The sequence below is a fragment of the Manis javanica genome, chromosome 4 (assembly GCF_040802235.1).
Source record: "Manis javanica isolate MJ-LG chromosome 4, MJ_LKY, whole genome shotgun sequence".
NCBI classification, from domain to species: domain Eukaryota; kingdom Metazoa; phylum Chordata; class Mammalia; order Pholidota; family Manidae; genus Manis; species Manis javanica.
Genome location: NC_133159.1, coordinates 175,752,175 through 175,767,580, shown reverse-complemented (window position 1 = coordinate 175,767,580; position 15,406 = coordinate 175,752,175). Strand labels below are relative to the sequence as shown.

General features: G+C 52.6%; 1 protein-coding gene across 13 annotated transcripts in view; it reads left to right on the top strand.

Annotated features, from left to right (window-relative positions):
* Positions 1 to 15,406, top strand: part of SLC39A11 (solute carrier family 39 member 11) — a 369,910-nt gene that overhangs the window by 346,688 nt on the left and 7,816 nt on the right. The gene's annotated exons all lie outside the window — the stretch shown is intronic.

Below are 15,406 nucleotides of genomic sequence, written 5' to 3'. Positions count from 1 at the left end.
GAAAAGGGGCCAGACTGAGGTTGGCCTTTGGGTGGAGCAGAGAGGGCCTGGGGCCCTGCTGGGCGTGCAGGTGGTGATGCCGCTACAGCCTGGAGTGGCAGGGAGGGACCTCAGTGGGTCCCCTTCCTTTCCTCCCTCCTCAGGCTGTGCTGTTGCATGTTCTGGAGACCCTCTCAGGAGGATGACTAAAGACTTTTCAGAAACGGATCCTTTTTCAGCTTCGTTTTCCCAATATCGCAAGTCTTTGCCAGTGCTGTGCCTACTGTATGCGGTGCCCACTGTCCTCAGCCTCTCAACACTGCTGACACTTCGAAACAGATGCTTTTTCATCACGGGAGCTGTCCTGTGCCTTGTGGATGTTGAGCTGCACGCCTGGCTTCTTTGCACTAGATGTCAGTAGCCTGTCCCCATCTGTAACAACAAAAATGTCTCCAGATATGGCCAATGTACCCTGGGAGGCCAATTGAGAACCCTTGATCTAAGGAACTAGGAGGGACTGTCCCTTTGCCAGATGCCTGCAGTCTTTTCTGGAGACTGGAACTCACGCCCACCTGGCCAGAGATACCCCCACAGGGCCAGGACCCGACAGGTGCAAAGAGGGTCCCACCTGGACCCTGGCTTTGGCTGCAATGCCCCATAACTGGGTGCCTGGTAAAAGATGCCTGAGACAGGGTGGGTGTGTGCACTTCAAGGAAGGTTCTGGAGTCAGCCACAGTTGCATTTCCCCAGAGCTCAGTCTAGACAGGCTTGCTGGGGCTTTTGGTGGGCTGGCGATTCCTCCCAGGCCTTCCCTCAGCCCAGGCGGCTGCCTCAGCAGGTGGACTAACAAGGTTCTTACGGCCTGGGATTGCTCATGCAGTTTGGGGCAGATAATTCTTCCTCCTAAGCGGCAGAGGCCCTTTCATTCTGACTGTGCCATTAACTGTGTTTCCCTGTATTAGTGGTTCTCAAAGTAGGGCTCCTGGTAGCATTGGCATCACCTGTTAAAAATGTAAATTCTCAGGCTTCACCCTGACCTACTGGCTGCTCTGGGGGGTGGGCCCGGCATTGTGTTTCAACAAGCCCTTCACATGATTCTGATGTACTGTCAAGGTGAGAACAGCTGTTGTCCATGAACTTAGCCCTTATTTGTCCAGATGGAAAAACACATGACACCTAAAGCTCACCGTCCCTTCTAGTTTTACATTTGCTCAGCTCAGGTTACACACACAGGCCATTGAGAACCCTTCTCCTTCTCCTTTTCCCTAAAGGAGAGCCGAGTGCTTAGAGGGGAGCATCTGGTCAGGTGTGGCCCTTCCTCCTTACAGGTCCTTATGGGTCCCCCATGATGCCACGGGGCCCACTCAGTGTTGGGCATCATCTCAGATGTGCCTCGGTCGTTGGTCCCTGGGGTCTCATGGCGCCCTCTGGCCTTGGGTTTTATGTTGAGTCTCTTCCAGCCCACTGGCCCTCTCAGCCCTTAGCTCCCCGCTTCAAGCTCACCAAGGTCAGGAACCCTGGCTTCCTTCCAGCTGCACCCCTAGGATGTGGTGGGTTCTGGGAGCTGCCTCCCTGAGGCCCAGCCACCTGACACCAACCCCGGTCACTGCTGCTAACTTTATGCTGGAGGCCCCGAGCCCACCCCCAGATCTGGCGATTCACTGTCAGGGCTCAGAGGAGCCAGCATTCAGTCACACGCAAGCCAAGGTGTGTGACAGTGAAAGGACACAAGCTGACTCCGCAAACGGAGAAGACACAGGGGCAAAGTCTGGAGGAAACGAGCCGTTCGTTTCCCAAAGTCCTTTCCCAGTGGAGACACACAGGATGCACTTCGTTCCCCCAGTAGTGAGTTCGTGATACCACTGAAGATCACCTACCCAAGGGAGTCCCTTAGCACCTCTGTTCCCAGAGCCTGTACTGGGGCTGGTCACATAGGCACCCTCTGCCTGCCACCCTCCCTACTAAAATCCCAGACTCCTGGAGGTGAGGCAGGTGTTCGGCATGAACAGTATCATTTGCACAAACAGTTTGGGCACAGTGAGCCACCCTTACCAAGGTCCCAGGAGCCAGCCTGAAAGCAGAACTCCCTGAAGAGAGCAGTCTCGGGCCTGCTCTGTGAACCCCTCTATGCTCACTGCGGTTGATGATCACGATAATGAAAGAAAAGCTAGCATTTATTGAGCACCTGCTCTGTGCCACATGCTATTTGCAGCACTTTCAATGGGCTAACTAATTGCATCTACCTCCCAGGTGCCGTATTAGATTGTGATCCCCCAGTCTATTTATAGTTTGCCCTGGGAACCCCCACTCCCTCCCAGAAAAAACCATTATCGGAATGTCTATTCAGATACCCATCTGGGATTTTGACGTCAGAAGGTGGCCAAGGGCTGGGGTCCCTCTTTGACCTCCCACGAGTGTCAGGTTTACATCATATCCATCTAACAAAACTACATATATGCATTTCCCCTTTGATCCAGCAACCCTGCCCTTATGAACCTACTCTGCAGCTACACCTCTAAGAACGTGAAAATATGTATATGCACAAGGTTATTTATTCATTGCCACATTGTTTATGATTGCAAAATATTGGAAGTAACCTACATGTAGTTGAATAAACAGGGTACATCCACACAATGGAGTAGTATGCTGCTGTAAACAAGAATAGGGGAGAGATCTGTGAGTGATCTGGAGTGATGTCCAGGACATACTCCTAAGTGAAAAAAGCAAAGTGAAAAAGAGAATCTGAATACACTCCCATTTGTGTAAAAAAACCAATAGGACGCACATATATCTGCTCATTTATACAAAAGATGCAGGAAGGATAAACCAGAAACCGAGAAGAGTGATTACACATGGGGGATGGGTGGGAAGGGTGGGAGTGGGGGTGGGGTAGTTCCATCTTTTTTATGCTAATGTAAAATATTATCTTCCTGGTTTTCACCATTATACTATGTTGTTAACAATATGGGAATCTGGATGAGAGGAACACAGGAACTCTGTACTATATCTTTTTTTTTTGGCAATTTTCTGTTAAGTCTAAAATTATTTCAAAATAAAAAGTAAAAATAAATACACACCATCTGGCACATAGTAGGGACTCTAAATATTTGATGAATGATTGAATTTGTATATTAAGTTATTTGAGAAGTCTTAGAGGAAAGCAACCTATTTAACTTTGAGGGAAAAAAAGAAAACATAGACATTCGCCCACATGAGTTCAGCATGATTATCCTACCCAAGGAATTTAACCTTGATATAATAAAATTAACCCAATATGTTGACCCTATTATCCTTTTGTCTGTCTAATCATTCCCAGTGTCCTTTATAGAGTGGTCATTTGTTTTATTTGTTTGGCTTGGTGACACACTCACTTGTCTTGTCCCCTTAATCTCCTGTCAGAGAGAGCTGTTTCCCTTTTCTGACGTGGGCCACAGTGATATGTTTGAAGAGCCCAGAGAACTGGCTGGTTTTGATAGGATACAGTGGGGAAGGAGATCATCTCTGCAAACTAGCATTCACATAAATCTCAGCTCTAATGTGATGGGCTCTGAAGCCCACGTGTGTCTGAGTGGCTCTTGAGGTGTGGGCCAGCAGCTGTTGGCAAGGGTGTGCTTTCTCAGCTGAGTAGCGGGCACCGGGCTTTCCTTCTGCTCCTGTCCTGCCTGACCTGAGCCCCTACTTATGCCTTCCCCTCTGAACCTGCCATTCCTTTTCTCATACTGCTCATTACCCTTGGGAGGGGGTACAACGCCAGGGAGGCCAGTGTTTAATTGGCTTCCTCCCGCCAAGAAGGCTGGGGATTCCTGGCACCTTGGTAATGCCCCCCAGGGGCATCCATGGAGCCAACTGAGATCTACATATAATAGCCAAGGAATTCTTCCCAGTCCCCCACTTGGTCAAGAGAGAAAATAACAACAGATGTGTGTCAGATGCCAGCCATTGTTTGGAAATACTGGGAACCTCTTTCTTTTAATGATGTTCAAGCAACATTAATATTTTAAACACACAGGGATCTTTTGCAATGTTTGTGTTATGTCCCCCTACCCCCGACTCCCCCAGTGGAAAATTGGTAGGAGGTGGCTTCATGGTGTGAAAGGTTGACATAACACAGTCTCCCCTTCATAAACTGAGATTACAGGAAGACCCACCCTCGTTCTGCAGTGTTTATGTAGGAGTGTGGTGGGCAGCACGGCACCCTTGGGTGAAGCCCTTCAGGGCTGAAATTTTGGCTGTGCCACTTATGGGGTGATGAACTTGAGAGAGCTATTTAACCCTCTGTAAGCCTCCGTTTCTTCATCTACTAAATGGGCTGATAACATTTCCTGCACTGGGTGATGGCCAGAATTAAAGGAGAGAATGCATGAACAGCACGTAGCACTGGACCTGGCTCAGGGTGGGGGCTCAGTAAACCCTACTGGTACTCTTGCTGCGGTTTGTTAGCCAGGCGCCTCTGGGGTCAGCACCAGGCATTTTGGAAGAAGCGGCTCTGATCGGGTAGCTGCTGCGCTCAGCATCTTGGTATCATTAATAGCACGTGCAAACCAGCAGGCACAGACCCTTCTGGTTTTTGATGCTCCCCAGCCTGTCCCCTTGTTTCACAGACATGCATCTTGCAGTCACCCTCAGCTATCCATACCGAGAAGCCAAGAAAACATTCGTTTCCCAGTCGCAAAGCTCTGAGTCCCCAGCCTCACTAGAAAGCAAGCCCCAAAACAGGACAGGGAAGAAAAAGATTTATTTTTGATAGATTTCTTCCCAGCATCTCGCCTGGTTTTCTGCACGCCGGGTCTGCGCTCAGAGCCAGTGGGCTGTGGGCTTTCAGTGCTGTTTGGCTTCAGAGCAGCGAGCAGTGCTCTCCCCGATGTAGAGTTTTGAGTCTTGGGGAAATGCTGCTGTTTGAGGTGAGGGTCCAGAGCCAGGCTTCAGGGCTCTCATGCCTGTGTCCTACTCCTGCGTCTTCACCTGCACCTCTAAAAGAAGCCTAGAGAAAAAAATAAATAAAAGAAAAGAAGCCAAAAGAGTGATGATGAGGGATGGGCAGACACCCTTACCCTAGGTCCTCACCCACCTTCATTTGTTCCTTGCAAGCATCCCCTGCTGTGGGCAGGACCCTTACTCAAAGGCTCGCTAGTAACCTCCCCGTGCTTCGACTTGTCCTGGCCACTCAGCCATTTGTCATCGCCAGCTGTGAAGTTACAAGTGGGTAGAACCCCACATTTCCCTGCAGGCCTCTGCCCCTCCCTGTGCTGCTTATCTTTGCTAGCGAAGTTCAGAGCCTCTGAAACTCATTTCATTTGCTCTTTACCCAGGCTGCTCGTCAGACAACAGGCTACCTATTGACAGGCAGCCTTCTCTTCCCAGCTATGGAGGGAGGGAGGGAGCACATTCTAACTGCATGCAAATAGCGAGCAGTTTCTCCCCAGAGTTCAAAGCTCCCTGTACAGTTTGCACTAGGCGTGCATTGAACGAGGAGAAGCAGGTGGTGTTCAGCTTTGAACTCGGGCCACATGCCCCCAGGATAGGTGAAGGTATAGTTTGCTCTAAACAAGGGAAGGAGTCGGGGGGAAAATCCCTGTTCCGTAAGTTTTACACTGGCCAGATGCCAGGCAGAGAGAGTGTGTGACAGAGACTGCAGGCGAAGGCTATTGAGCGCGCATGTTATTCAGCAGCAGAGCACTTAGCCTCTTAAGATCGTGCCCAGAAGATTGTTTTGTGGGTGGAAAAGAAAGGAGTCTTTCAACCCCTCTCATTTGGCCTGGGCTGCAGTTTTCGCTGAGCCGCCGTTTTGGAGTCGCCTCTTGGAGCGATTGGTTTACGCTGTCCAGATGTGCACAATGTGCTGGTTTTGCGTTTTGGCTTTCTAGATGTACACGGGACAGGAAATAAATGGGCTTTGGCAAAGGCGGAGGCCTGTCTCTGCAGCCTCTGGAATCTGGAGGACCCACAATACCGTCGTTGTGTAGGGAGCACAAAGCTTAGCATCTGGAAAAAAGCTACGGGTCGCCCCAATTAACCTCCTTACTTCAAAGCTGAAGACACTGAGGCCTAGGGATCTGGGACATGCTTGCTGCTGATTGATTACCTGCAGCTGGGAGAGGACAAGACATCGGCCTGGCTGGAATGTGTGGGCCCATATCTGTACGCACATCTGTCTCATCTGTGTGCGCCTGGTGCTTTTCTAGGTGCGTGGGACACATGGGTGAACAGATTCCTGGCTTGTTCTGATGCCAGGTCAGATGGGGCCGGGGGGGGAATGAACAGAAATATAGAAAATTAGTACATTATCTGGTAAATTACAAAGTAAGAATTATTATCAAGAAAAAGAAAGAGAAGAAAAATAAGACTAGGGTTAAGGGATAATGAGAGTGATTTCTGGGTGGTTTATAATTTTTGTTAAGGGGATAAGGGTAGATCTCACTGAGAAGTGAATTACCTATTAGTTAACTATTGCCATACAACAAAATTGCGCAAAGTTCTGTGGCTCAAACCAGAAAACATTATCTCAATTTTTTTGTGGGTTAGGAATTCAAGAGCTCTTTGCCAAGTGGGCCCTGCTCACGGTCTCTCTTGAGGTTGCAGCCAAGAAGGCAGCCAGGGTTGCGCTCATCTGAAGGCTGGACTGGGCTGGAGGATCCGTTTCCAAGGTGGCGCCCTGACACAGCTGCTGGCAGGAGGCCTTAGGTCCTTGTCACATGAGCATCTCCGTATGGCTGCTCGAGGATCCTGTGACATGCCTGTGGGTCCTACAGCATGGTAGCTGGCTTCCCCTGGAGCTGGTGAGCGTCAAGACGGAGAGAGAGAAGCCAAAATGTCTTTTATGACCTAGCCTCGAAAGAGGTGAAGAAGGGAGCCACAGACATCTGAGAAGGAATGTTGCAGTAGAGATGCCCCAAGGTGGGAGTGAACAGTGTGTTTGCTGGAGAGCATAGAAGCTACAACTAGGGTAGAAGGAGGCAAGGGAAGAGGGACAGAAATCAGAGAGGGAGCAGAGGGCAGGACCACGAAGGTCACTACAAGCCAAGGGCAAGGACCTGGGCCCTGCCCCCAAGTGAAATGGGGAGCCACAGCAGAGTTTTGAGCAGAGGAGCAGCCTAAGTAGACAGAGCAGTTGTGCAGAGAACAGAATGTCGGGGGCAGGGGAGAGTCGGGACCAGTTAGGAGGCCCCCGCTGTGGCCAGGGAGGGGATGGGGGCCTCCCACCTGGGTGTAGCATGGAGGGAAAAATGCCAGGCTCTGGACAGGTTTGGATGATAGATCTCACAGGATTCCCTGTGGGAGCACAGGTGAGCCGTGACACAGTAGCCCAGAATGACACCGAGGTTTGTGGCCTTCCTTCCCCGAAGCTGCCCCCGGCCCCTCTTCCTCCCTGCCTTCTGCGGTTTTATGGTAAGAGGGGAGGCCTGGAGAAGCGTGGGGGACGCAACCCCGGTTCTCTGTGCCGGTGACCCATGCTGCGTTCTTAGGTTTATCACTCCCCCTTTTGTAGACCTTGGTTAGTACATCTGCAGAATGGAAGGTCAACTTACACCTCTTGAGTGAAAGAAAGAAATAAATGTTATTAAGTGTCTCGAAGCTCTGTAGGAGAAAGTGCAGAGTGCTGGCCCGTGTTTTAGTGGTTTGCACTGGTCCTTTGTGGGCTGGAGAAAGATGTGTTTCCATTGCCTCCCTCCCCTAACGTGCTGATCCTGCAGATGGACAGACTAAACTATCCTGCAGAAGAAAAGCTGGAGGGAAAGGCGATGCCAGAGGGCCAGACTTAGGTACCCCAAGGAAAACCCTGACGCAGAGCTCCACATCTAAGGCCTGGAAACGGCCACCGGCCAGGGAGACAAGTGCTTATCCTTCAGGCCCTCACGTGACCCCTAAGCGGGGTCTTGGACGGCCAACTAAACTATTTCTAGAATGTGCAAAAGCAGGCGTGACTTCAGTGCGCTCTCAGCCGTGAAGGTAGTGACCTCTCGGGGCCAAGCAGGGCCGAGCCAGAGACCAGGCTTGGGGGCTCCTGGATGCTGGTAGTGTTCCGTTTCTTAATCTGGGTATGCATTTCATAAAATCCATCAGGTTTCTGAAAATCCAGCAAGCAGAACACTTACAATGCATGCTCGTCCCTGCATGTACATTCAGCTGCAGTAAATATCTTTATTAAAAGGCAGTGAGAAGTTAATCTTTTCCCAAAAGTGTGACACGCATCCCCACCCAGGACCTGAATTCCTACCTTTAGAGAATCCTTATTATCTGATCCAATGTCTTGTTTTTAAAAGTCCAAGTACTTTAAGGAGAATTCACCAATAAATTGCTGCTATCGGGCATTCGGGCATTGACACCTCATCTCAGTTAGTAGATAAGAAGGCATAGCTTAGTTTTATCTGTTTGGGGGCTTTCTGTAAACAAAATCACAGGGCATTCACTATTTTGTGTCTAGTTTCTTTCACTGAAAATTTTGTATCTGAGATGCCTCAGCCCATTGCATGTGGCTGCCGATCATTCATTCGCTTTGCTGTCCTTTATTCCATTGTGTGAGTGGAGCACTTTATTTATTCATTCTGTTGATGGGCATTTGCTTAGTTTCCAGTTTGGAGCTATTTTAGATAGAGCTATGGTGATGCCCCTTAGGCTTTCAATGAGTGTGTAAACACATTGCTCTTGGTTATGTAGCCCCGGGTGCTTTTTAAGGCGGCCTGTACCTGGCCAAAGGATAGGGTTGATTTATTTGCTGGGAGACTTGGCAGGTAAAGATCCCTGGTGTCCCTTGGGAAGTTAGAGATTCCTCTAGGGATCCTGAAGGCTCTCTACTTTTCTGCAAGCAAAGGGGCACAATGGTGGCCTGACTCACCCTCAGACACCCTGCCATGTGGCTTGACTTCCCTGCCCTCTTTGGGGAGGGCGGCAGACTTTAAGGGAAGGGATGGGTCATCTCATCTTTCCAGCCTGTGGCAATAAGCCTCCCAGAACTGGAAGAAGGGGGTGGGGAAGAGCCTCTGCATGCTGAACCGGCTGGGCTGAGCAGGTAGGGCCCAGCGGCCCTGCAGGCGGCATCCAGCCCCTTCCCACCTGTAGGCTCATCAAACATCTCCACCGGCAGCCCGGGTGGAAAGCCGGTGATGTCATCCATGTCATCGCCAAACCTGAACAATCAGGCCTTTCAGGGCAGGACGATAACAATCAAAACAATATGTAAGGGCCTGCCACGCAAGAACACACATGCTCAGAGCGTATGGGAGGATCTGAAGGCCTGGGTGAAGTGGGGCTGGTCAGGAACATGCGTTCTCCTTTCATAATCAGCAGGCCAGAGAACATAGCCTGGAGAGCAAGGCCGCGGGTTGCAACCACAGTTCTCAGAGAAATCCAGGACTCTGTCTACCGCCTCCCCGAGACGTCTCACCTCCAACCCCAGAAGCAATCCTACACGCCGAGGAATCTGTGCTTGGGATTCAAGCAGGAATGTCCCATTGCACAACTCTGGGGGGCGCCATTCGCAGAGAGTGCAATGTGCATGATGCCCTGGGAATTGGGCAACTCTGACGTTCCAAAGCTCCTGCCTTCAGGATGAGGGAGTGGCGGCCATCTGGTTGGTTTACCTTGAATCCCAGGAATCTCTCTTGCTACAGCTAAGCTCCATAGAAGGCTCATCTCCACTGAGCCTAGAAATTCTCAAGTGAGATGCCTGAGAGCAGAAGTTGTCCTTGCTTGGTCTGAGCAGTTTCTGGTGTTTGGATATTTGCTGAGGCAGCAAGCTCACCCAAACTGTCATGTACTCGAGGCCTGTGGTTCCCAGCCAGGGGTGCTTTGGCACTGCAGGAGATTGCAAGTCTAGAGACAGTTTTGGTTATGACTAGAAAGAGATGCTCCTGGCCCAGAATGCTGCTCGGTGTTCTCCAGTCACAGGCCAGGCCCCCACAGCAGAGAATGACCCAACCCAAAGGTCAGTGGTGGCACGGTTGAGAGCCTGCTGCAGATGAGATGTTCTCACCACCTTTACCCCTGGAAGCCTCTGCTTGACATCTCACCTATCCGGCCTGCTCTCCTTATCTCCCAGAATGTACCAGAACATCAGCCAAGTGGGCCTCAGGCAGCACCTGCTCCTCTGCTGGGGATTTGAGCCCAGGTAACTGTCTCTCTCCGTGGTGTTTTGATGGGTCTGCACCAGGCCGAGAGGACCCAAAGCAATCGGGATGGTGGGTAAGAGTCTCCACTGTCACTTCGCAGCTGGCTAACCTTGGAGACAAGCCCCTTAACCTCCTTGTGCATCTGTTTCTCATCCGTAAAATGGGGATATTAAAGGTAGGAACACTTAGGAGAAGGCTGAGAGAACGAAGCATGTTGCTACACGCAAAATGCTTACAACCACGCCCGACATTTAGTAACACTCCATAAATGGCAGGGGTGATTACCGTCATTTTACTCTAGCCCGAGGACCTCAGGCTCCCTCCGATGGGCGTGGTGATGAAAGGTGAGCTGGTTTCGGCGGCAGGTTGCTGCAAGGGGACTGGGGTGCTCTGTGCTGCTCCCAGCACAGCTTTGTTGCTGCACTGACCCGCCCTGAAAGCTTGCCCCAAGCTTGAGACCTGAGGCATTCAGGGAAAGGTCTGAGTGCCAGTGGCTGATTGGCAGACTGTCAAGGGACCCCCTCCAAGTGTCTCCTTCAGCACAGGGCCCTGCCCCCGAAGGTGGGGTGGAGCCCCTTAACATGGACCCAACCCTTGGCCTTGGAAAGACGCTTGGGGTGGGGTGGGGGCATTGAACACTCAGGTTTCCCTCAAAAGGCAGCAGACTCTGCTTTCCTGTCCACAGGAACTATTCGAGGAAAGGGAGAGAAGATCTGGCTCTGCCTGACCATCTCACACCTTTCTGAAGTCCCTTCCTCTCAACTGGAGGAAAGGCATTTCTCCATCTCTGTCTGTTGAAAGGATCCCATCCTTCAAAGCCCATCCTATGTCACTTTCTGTCTCCAGTCATCTTTCTCTGCCAGAATCGTTCTCACCATGTTTTGTGCTTCTCCTGTGGCCTTCAGCCAGGTCTGTGCTGTCTTGTGGTCATTTGTGTGCAGGCCTCTTGGCCTCTGTTAGACTGTAACTCCTTGAAGATGGGGACCCTTCCTACCATCTTTCTTGGTATGTGACATAAGACCTCTCACGTGGCCGGGGCTTGGTGGTAGATTCTGGAGTTGCTTCTGAAAAGTGGCTCCCAGCTGACCGTCAGTTGCTATTTCTGGCCTCACTTCTGACCAGGAGATCAGAGAAACAAGAAGGTTGAGGAGCCTGAGCTGGAGAAGAAATCTGTATGAGGTTAGGGAATGGGGCAATTTCCAGTAGCTACCGTGTCAGGAGCACCTGTTCTGAGCTGTGACCACACTTCATAGCAATTACTCTCCATCCTCAGAAGAACCTGCCGATGGGGGATATTTATGCCTGTTTTACAGACAAAGTGAAGGCCGAGTCTCTTGTAACTTGCACTGGGTTACAGTGGTGCAACTGGTGGGGGTTCCCACCCAGGTCTCTTTGGCCACCCACTGTCTCATTGCCTCCAAAGACCTTGAGCTTCTCCTTGCCTTTGATTTCTGCCTTAACAATGAAGGAGTTGGACATGGGGTCTCCAGGGGCCCTAACTCCGGAGGCTGAGTAGGAGCAGAATGCAGGAGGTGAGAGGGCAGCCTCTGCAGTGACCCAGGGTCAGGCCTCTGGCTGCCTCCAGGCCCTTAAGAAAAAGCAGAAGGAACTGCCCACTGGGATGGCCTTTATTCCTGTTGCTCACCTCTTGGGATTAGTGGTGTTTGAGGGAAAGGGCAGGGAGGCCCTTCTAACTCACGGCCTGGAGGGCCCGAGTACACCGAGAGGCCTGGCCGTCTGCCTCCACAGATCTGGGAGAGCACGGACTGTGAGGCAGTGGAAAAGCCCCCCTCAGGCTCTTGGCTTCTGTCCTTGCATCCAGGGAATGGGCACCCTTTTCCCTGCCTGCACCTCCTTTGCACCCCTCAAGGGCCCAGCCCCCTAGACCTGCTGGGAGGTCAGTATTTGTGAGTGAGCCCAGCACCTTCCCCACCTCCATCAAGTCCCCCCGTCCTTGGGCTCTCCAGCAGCCTTCTGGCCCCACACAGCCTGAAATGCCCCTTGGTGCCCCTGCCCCAGACGAAGAGCAAGGCCTCTGCTGCTGTCACTGCGGGAGGCCGTTGCTCCTGCCCGTGCTGTGCCCCAGCTCAGGGCAGGCTTGGACACAAGAGGCCCACATAGACCAAGTGGTTGGAACTTGTTTTCAACCATTTGAAGTACTGGATGGGGCCTTTTTAGAAAAAAATATCTGCTCTAGGGTTGTGGGTACATCTTCTGTGGCAAATTAAGGTTCTCACCTGAATGTCTGCCACCTAACAGGTTTCTCGGTGCTCCCAAAGGTGACCAGCTGATCCCAGGCAGCCCAAGACCTTCCTGGTTTCAGCACTGAATGTCCATCTTTCCAAGAAACCTCTCGGTCTCAGGCTAACCAGGGCAGTCGGGCACCCCAATTCCCACCCCAAAACTCCAGCTGCATCCAGGGAATTCTGCTTCTGTAATAGTGCTTAACGGCTAATGAGGGAACTCTGAGGTCCGACGAGCCCTGGCTGCTTACCCCCCCCCAAGTCAGAGAAGAAAGTGATGTTTGGTTTTCTTCCTTTTTGACAGTCTCCCTTCCACCATGGCATTAAAACAAAAATCAAAGTCCTTGAACTTTAAAAATAGCCCATTTCCCCTAACGCTAGACTGGGTCTGCCCCTCCTGGTGAATCAGATTCCTAAGGGAAGGGAAAAGAGATGGCTGCATGCTCCATGCCAAATCTGGTGCTGCCCAGGGGCACCCTTCCTGGACAGACCTGGCTCACCTTCCTGGAAGAGGCCTCCCAGGGCTGCTCTTGACCCCGCAGGCACAGTCCAGCCCCCTGGAGTTACCCCCTCCCCAGTGACCTCCTGCTGTAACCCTCCTGCTGTCCCCCCTCCTCTTCCCCCCTGCCTGCTCCCCACGGATGGCCTTGCCTGGCCCTTCTTACAAGATCCTCTCCCTTGTTACTCCCTGACAGACCCAGGTGACAGGTCACCACGAGGCTTGGCTTGTCACCTAAGGGAAGGGACGCAGTCAGGGGACAGCCTGGGTTTCTTTCCTTAAAGAGTCCCGCATTCCCACCTCCTCTCCCTGCCACTACTGGGTCATGGTCAAGGCCGGTGAAGGTGTCTTTGTGTTCCGTCCCAGAGAGCAGAGCCCAGAGACAGCAGCTTTGTCTGTGCAGGGCAAGGGTTTGGGCTTCTCCCTTGCTTAAAGTCCTGCTTGAAATCTTCACGGCCCGTCCTGGAGAGGAAACCTCTCACTTGGGCTTTCCCTCCCCTAGGTCACCGATGGCATAAAGAGCCTGCCAGGCCCCACGTGGGACGCGCTCAGCAGGGCGGCAGGAGGCAAGGAGGACGGCAGCGCTCCCTCCGTGCCCAGGCTCCCCGGCAGGCTCCCTCATTCACGGTGTCCCATCCCGGCCGTCCACCTGGACCCCCACTGCTCCAAAGGCAGCCGTGAGCTCACGCTGCAAGGAGCCAGCCCTGCCAGCCTGAACCCAGGTCCTTTTTTGCTCCTTCTCCCTAGACGTGAGCCCCATCATGTGGGTTGCTCGTCCTGTCACCCCAGTGACCCTCCACTTTGATGCTCCTGCTGTTTGCTTCCCTGGATCCCCTCCAGAGCTCCCCAGTTCAGGTTATGTGCAAGAAAGCACCCACTCTGAAGATAGCCTGCCACAGTCACATGTGGCCACTGGTGTCCTTGGTCCCCAGCCAGGGCCACCCCGTGGTGCTCCTTGCTGGGTGTCAGACAGCTGGGGCGGGCTCTGGGAGGCATGTGGACGTAGAGGCACTGTCTTCATCTTCATCCCCTATGATAACATCTTAGGTCAGTGGTTCTCAGGACCTTCAGCACGTTCTTAAACTCTGCAGACCCCAGGCCCCGAAGCCAATTACTCATCCCTGAGGGTAAGGCCCAGGCATTGCATTTGCTGGAGCTCCCTGGCATAGCTAGGGCTGAGAGCCCTGTGTTTGGTTCCCATCCTGAGCTGGTGCAAGCAACAGTGTGCAACAGAGGGCGTGGGGGGCGCTGAGCCCTTCCATTGGGTCGCCCCTACCTAGTTGACATGGAACAGAGGCACAGCATAGTGAGCCGGGCAGGGGAACATGGTAGGCTAGTGTGCATGTGCGTGTGTGCATGCGTGTGCACGTGCATGGAGAGCAGAGCCAAGTTACGAAGGGACTTATATGAAAGTAGAAGGGCAGGAAAGCTGTGGTCCAGCCCTGCCGTGGGGCAGAGGAGCCCAAGGGCACTCAGGACAGGTTCCATGATTGCCCAGAGAGGCAGTGCCTTGCTAAGAACGGCCTGGCAGGATCCTGAGGGTGTGGCACCTGGTTGGGCTGGAAGCCCCACGCCAGAGCCGGGGAGGGCAGAGGTAACATGGCTTGCCAGAGACAGAAGAATAGGGTTTCTGTGCTGCTTATCAGGATGGTGGCGCCCAGACGGGATGTGGCGGAGGCTTCCACAGCCCACCTGGCAGATGGCTGCGGTTAGCACTGTGGCGTGGTGAGGACTTTGGACGAGGAGCCCCACCTCTGATTTGCTGGTGGCACTGGGCTGGCAACTGGTGGTTAGGCTGGGGTAAGTCGTGTGCCTGCCTGTGAACACAGGGACAGGTGATGGCAGTGGACAGCAAGCCGGCCCCAAAGTACTGTTTCCATTTCAGACAAGGGACACAGGAACTGGTGGGACACCCGACCTTCCACATTGAAGGAGACCTTGGATTCAGGGCCTTGCAAAAAGTCAAGAAAGCTACTTGTATCCTCATCCATTTGGGGGTGAAGAGGGGATGCTGAGCACCCCCCTCTTGAAGGAAAAGGATCACCACTTGGAGGGTCTGTCCGAGAAGGCGGGGCTGAGGCGAAAGAAATATTGGCAAGATGAGACTGGCAGACAAACCCTTATGGATCATTACTTCAACAGAAATGTATTTCAAATGCCCCCCTGCACCTGAAATAGGAGCTCGGGGTCATGTGGGCTGTGAGTGTGATGGCAGACGCCTCTAGAAGAAGCGGCATTTCTGCCCGGGGCTGGTGGGAGCATGCTTGTCAGGGCGCCATGACTTGAGCAGGGCTCCACAGGGTGATCCCGACGTGGGTCTGGATTCCTCTACCTGGGACCCAGGGGATGAGAAGCGAGACTCTGAACCGTGATTCTGAACCTAGTCCCTGAGGGTGGCTTTCGTCGGTGTCCCTGACCAGAACAGGAGTTTGTCCTCCGGCCTTTTGAGGCCAGAAAGGGAACCCCTGCCCTGTGGACTGGCTGGAGAATGATGGTTAGGAGCTCAGAAGAGGAGGAAGGAAAAGCCAGCCCAGCAGAGCCCATTGCTACACACACAGACACACACACAACACACACAC